The sequence below is a fragment of the Scyliorhinus torazame genome, chromosome 5 (assembly GCF_047496885.1).
Source record: "Scyliorhinus torazame isolate Kashiwa2021f chromosome 5, sScyTor2.1, whole genome shotgun sequence".
In the NCBI taxonomy this organism is placed as follows: Eukaryota; Metazoa; Chordata; class Chondrichthyes; order Carcharhiniformes; family Scyliorhinidae; genus Scyliorhinus; species Scyliorhinus torazame.
In genome coordinates, this window is record NC_092711.1 from 85,329,612 (window position 1) to 85,335,883 (window position 6,272).

Here is a 6,272-nt window from a genome sequence, read left to right on the forward strand (position 1 = left end):
AAACATCTACCACCTGGCCGGGCTCATTCCCCAATACCAGGTCCAGTACCGCCCCTTCCCTAGTTGGACTGTTTACATATTGTTTTAAGAAGCCCTCCTGGATGCTCCTTACAAACTCTGCCCCGTCTAAGCCCCTGGCACTAAGTGAGTCCCAGTCAATATTGGGGAAGTTGAAGTCTCCCATCACCACAACCCTGTTGTTTTTACTCTTTTCCAAAATCTGTCTACCTATCTGCTCCTCTATCTCCCGCTGGCTGTTGGGAGGCCTGTAGTATACCCCCAACATTGTGACTGCACCCTTCTTATTCCTGATCTCTACCCATATAGCCTCACTGCCCTCTGAGGTGTCCTCTCGCTGTATAGCTGTGATACTCTCCTGAACAAGTAGCGCAACTCCGCCTCCCCTTTTACATCCCCCTCTATCCCGCCTGAAACATCTAAATCCTGGAACGTTTAGCTGCCAATCCTGCCCTTCCCTCAACCAGGTCTCTGTAATGGCAACAACATCATAGTTCCAAGTAGTAATCCAAGCTCTTCTGCTACAATAGGATGCCGTTTGGCATCATCTCGGCATCTGAGGTGTTTCATCGAATCATGGAACAGATGATGGAGGGCATCGAAGGGGTGCGCTTCTATGTTGACGACGTCATCATCTGGTCCACCACACCACGGGAGCACATCAGTCGTCTCCAGCGCGTCTTTGCTCGGATACGAGAACACGGCCTGCGCCTCAACCGAGCCAAGTGTTCTTTTGGCCAAACTGAGCTGGGGGACCACATATCCCGGTCAGGGGTGCGTCCGGATGCAGACAAAGTGACAGCTATTGCAGCCATGCCGCAGCCGGCAGACAAGGAGGCAGTGCTACGCTTTCTCGGGATGGTCAACTTCCTGGGGAAGTTTATTCCCAACCTTGCCTCCCACACAACGGCTCTTCGCCACCGAGTGAAGAAGACTACGGAGTTCCAGTGGCTTCCCGCACACCAGAAGGAATGGGAGGAGCTCAAGATCAAGCTCCCCACCGCCCCGGTATTGGCGTTCTTCGACACTACACGAGATACAAAGATCTCGACTGATACCAGCCAGTCCGGCATTGGGGCGGTACTCCTGCAACGGGACAACACTGCAGCATGGGCCCCGGTCGCCCATGCCTCGCAGGCCATGACCCCCACAGAACAGCGCTATGCGCAGATTGAGAAGGAGTGCTTGGGTTTGTTAACCGGCATAGATAAATTCCACGACTATGTGTATGGTCTTCCTCAGTTCACTGTGGAGACCGACCATCGCCCCCTGGTCGGCATCATACAAAAGGACCTCAATGAGATGACGCCTCGTCTCCGGCGCATTCTGCTCAAGCTCCAGAGGTACGACTTCCAACTGGTCTACACCCCGGGAAAGGACCTCATCATCGCGGATGCCCTGTCCAGAGCAGTTTGTCTGTCAGGTCGAAGCACATGTAGCCTTCACATCGGCCAATCTGCCAGCTACTGATGCAAGTCTGGCCCACATTCGCCGTGAGACTGCGGCTCACCCCCTTCTACAACATGTGATGCGCCACATGACGGAAGGGTGGCTCAAGGGGCTGTGCCCACAATTCTACAATGTCCGGGATGACTTGGTCGTCATTGATGGTGTCCTCCTAAAGTTGGACCGGATTGTGATCCCACACAGCATGCACAGGCTTGTCCTCGAACAATTGCACGAAGGTCATATCGGGGTTGAAAAGTGCAGGCGGAGGGTCCGAGAAGCTGTGTACTGGCCGGGCATCAGCAACGACATCGCCAACATGGTGCTCAACTGACCCACCTGCCAAAGGTTTCAGCCGGCGCAACCCCCTGAGACGCTTCAGCCCTATGAGTTGGTAACATCCCCCTGGGCAAAGGTGGGTGTGGACCTTTTTCATGCACTCGGCAGGGACTACGTCATCATAATTGACTATTTTTCCAATTATCCGGGGGTCATACGCCTGCACAACTTGACATCATCAGCTGTAATCAGAGCATGTAAAGAAACCTTCGCTCGCCATGGCATTCCGCTTACCGTCATGTCGGACAATGGGCCCTGTTTTGCGAGCCAAGAATGGTCTTCTTTTGCCGCTTCATATGGCTTCACACACGTGACAGCCAGCCCTCTGCATCCCCAGTCAAATGGCAAGACGGAAAAGGGCATCCATATCGTGAAGCGGCTCCTCTGCAAGGCTGCTGATGCCGGATCTGACTTCTGTTTAGCCCTGCTGGCCTAACGCTCGGCCCCACTGTCCACAGGCCTCTCACCAGCCCAGCTGTTGATGGGTCGTGCCCTCAGGACCACTGTGCCGTCCATTCATGTTCCTAAACCCGACCGTGCTCCAGTACTGCAAATGATGCGACAGCAGCGTGCTCAGCAGAAGGTGGCACATGACACTCGGGCAACTGATCTTCCTGCCCTGGCGCCTGGAGACAACATCCGCATACACCTACCAGAGGGTGGCTGGTCGGCAACTGCCGAGGTTCTCCGCCTCGTTCCTGGTTCCATTCGCCGGTGTAATCGGCGGGCCCTTCGGCTGCTTCCACGCTCGCTACGTGATCATGCACCGGTGCCATGCCCTCCTGTTGTCCCTGATGTCGACTTCATGGAGCTTCCTGCCACTCTGCCTATTCCTCTATCGCCCATGGCCAGGCCCATTCCTCAGCCGGTGGATCCTGACCCACGCTTGAGGCGGTCAACCCAAATTCGTCACCCACCTACTAGGCTGGACTTATGAGCCTGTTTGCACATTGGACTCACTGAATTGTTGTGCAACAATGTTAACATGTTTCTCTTTTTGTCGTTCCAGGAGTTCTCTTTCGATATTTGATGATTGCACTTGTTTTGTTTGTGGTACAACCTCGTTGCTATGTTGCACCTGACACCTTCCTATGTATATTGTTTAGCCTCATGTACATGTTGTAAATATTGCACACACATACGCAGCCGCACTCAGTACACACCAATATTTATTACCATGTAGGCACATATTCTTGTGAAAAGGGAGGATGTCATGATATCCATATTAACATATCATGGTACAATCACACACACACACTGATGGACAGGTCGATGGACCAATCAACGCACACGCAACATCACAGCCAATCACCAGTGAGAGCACACGCACTATAAAACAGGGAACACCATAGTTCCCGCTCATTCCACCAGGAGATAGCTCAAAGCACAGAGCTCACAGCGTGACACTCAGACATACACCATGTGCTGAGTTCCTCTCTAAGATAGTGCTAGGGCTGGGTCCACAGGTTAACTGGTGAAGTACGAACCACAGCCAGAAGTTAACAGTTGTTATTATACAGAATAATAAAACAGAGTTGTACCATCTACAACCATGTTGGTTTGTTTGTGTATTGGAACACCCAACATGACAGAAAGCAGCAGATTCTTCATGTTGTTCCAGGAAAATGGGGCCTGTGGAATGACAGGTTTTACACAGCACACGGTCAACCTGTGGTTTCACGCTGGGTAAATAATCTGCAAACAAGGCAAGGGAATAAATCATCAATGGTAGGACCCTAGGAAGTACAGAGGATCAGAGGGGCCTTGGTGTGCATGTCCATTGGTGGACATGTAGATAGGGTGGTTAAAAATATAATATGGAATACTTGATATAAATACTTGAATAAAAAATGATACAATACTTGAACAAAAGAGGCCTGGCCAAATCCGATTCACCACCACCCTACTCCGCCTGGCTGAACTTGTTCTATCGCTCAACAACTTCTCCTTTAATTCTTCTCACTTTCTCCAAATCAAAGGTAGCAATGGGTACCCGCATGGGTCTGAGCTATGCTTGCCTTTTTATGGGGAACATTCCTTGTTCCATGCCTACCTGGGTCCCCTCCCACAACCCCTTTACCGGTACATCGATGACTATTTTGGTGCTGCTTCATGCTCTCGTCCGGAACTGGAAAAATTCATCAACTTCGCTTCCAGTTTCCACCCCTTCATCACTTTCAACTGGTCCATCTCAGACTCCTCCCCTCCCTTCCCTTCGTTGACCTTGCTGGCACCATTTCCGGCAATAGACTATCTGCTAATATCTATTACAATCCCACTGACTCCCACAGCTATCTTCGCACCCTACACCCTGTATGGACTCCCTCCCTTTCTCTCAGATCCTCCGCCTCCGTCGCATTTGTTCCAATGATGCCACTTACCAAAGTGATGCTTCAAATGTGTTCCTTCTTCCTCAACCATCATTTATCACCTCCAGCTGTTGACAGGGCCATCAACAGTGTGCGGTCCATCTCCCACACCACTACCCTCGCCCCGTCCGCTCCCTCCAAGAACATGGATAGAATCACCCTCATTCTCACATTTCACCCCACCAGCCTCCGTATGCAAAGCATAATCCTCTGCCATTTTCAGCGTGATGTCACCACCAAACACATCTTCCTTCCACTCCCTCTGTCAGCATTCCACAAACACCATTCCCTACGAGATAATTTAGTCCACTCTTCCACCATACCCAACACCTCTCCCATCATCCATGGCATCTTCCCATGCAATTGCGGAAGGTGCAACACCTATCCTTTTACCTCTTCCATGCTTAACATCCCAGGCCCAAAACATTCATTCCAGGTTAAAGCAGCGTTTCACATGCACCTCTTTCAATTTGGTCTATTGCATTCACTGCTCCCAATGTGGTCTCTGTATTGGAGAAACCAAACGTAGACCTTCGGTCTCTGCGCATTCAGGACCCTGACCTTTCCGTTGATTGCCATTTTAACACAAGACCATGTTACCATGCCCACATGTCTGTCCTTGGCCTGCTGCAATGTTCCAGTGAAGCTCAACGCAAACTGGAGGAACAGCATCTCATCTTCCGGTTCGACACGCTACAGCCTTCCGGTCTCAACATTGAATTCAACAACTTCAGATGATTAGTTCTAGCCCACCTCGACCCCTTTGTTTTCATTCAATTTAATTTTAACTGTCTTTTACCTTTTATTTCTTTGTCTGTCTTTATGTATATTTCCCCCCCACTCTTTCCCCCTATCTGATCCCCCCTTTCCCACTGTTACCAGACTCCTAAACGACCCTCTTATGGGCTGACCTCAGTAACACTACACCCCTGTATGCTTCACCCGATGCCGGTGCTTATGTAGTTACATTATGTAGCTTGTGTTGCCCTATTATGTATTTTCTTTTATTTCCTTTTCTTTGCGTGTACTTTATCATAGAATTTATCATAGAATTTACAGTGCAGAAGGAGGCCATTCGGCCCATCAGGTCTGCACCGGCTCTTGGAAAGAGCATCCTACCCAAGGTCCACACCTCTACCCTATCCCCACAACACAGTAACCCCACCCAACACTAAGGGCAATTTTGGACACTAAGGGCAATTTATCATGGCCAATCCACCTAACCTGCACATCTTTGGACTGTGGGAGGAAACCGGAGCACCCGGAGGAAACCCACGCACACACGGGGAGGATGTGCAGACTCCGCACAGACAGTGATCCAAGCCGGAATCGAACCTGGGACCCTGGAGCTGTGAAGCAATTGTGCTAGCCACAATGCTACCGTGCTGCTTAATGATCTGTTGAGCTCTCGCAGAAAAATACTTTTCACTGCACCTCAGTACACGTGACAATAAACAAATCCAATCCAATCCTTCCCCCCTTCATCTCATTTTACCTCTCTCCCAGTCATGTCTCCCCTTCCCTCAACATCTACATCTGTCACAGCTTACTCTCTGATTTTAGTTTCTCTGCTATTTGCCCTTTTATTCTCTCTGGGGACTGCCATTATCATAGAATTTGCAGTGCAGAAGAAGGCTATTTGACACATTGAGTCTGCACCAGCCCTTGGAAAGAGCACCCTAATTAAGCCCATGCCTCCAACCTATCCCCATAACCCGAGGAACCTTTTGGACACTAAGGGGCAATTTAGCATAACCAATCCACCGAACCTGCACATTTTAGCACTCTTTTCCCTTGGTTTCTGTGGTTATGACTCATCTTTCATTCCCTCACCCTATAGTATAAATATGTCCCACTTTTACGGCTTTTATCTTTGACAAAGCGGCATCTGGGCCCTTTTTTTCTCCTTACATATGCTGCCAGTCCTGCTGAGATTTTCCAACATTTTCTCTAGTTTCAGATTCCAGCATCGGCAGCAGTTTGCTTTTGTTTAGAGCAGCCATTTAAATCACTTTGGAAAATAGAACATAACACACCCATTTACACGAATTTGTCTTTTATTTCAACGAGGCAACAAAATATATCTTCGTCTACCTATTC

At 49.6% G+C, this 6,272-nt stretch overlaps 1 protein-coding gene across 2 annotated transcripts in view; it reads right to left on the minus strand.

Moving 5' to 3' along the window:
* Window positions 1–6,272, minus strand: part of LOC140418745 (uncharacterized) — a 362,902-nt gene that overhangs the window by 289,396 nt on the left and 67,234 nt on the right. The window lies entirely within an intron of this gene.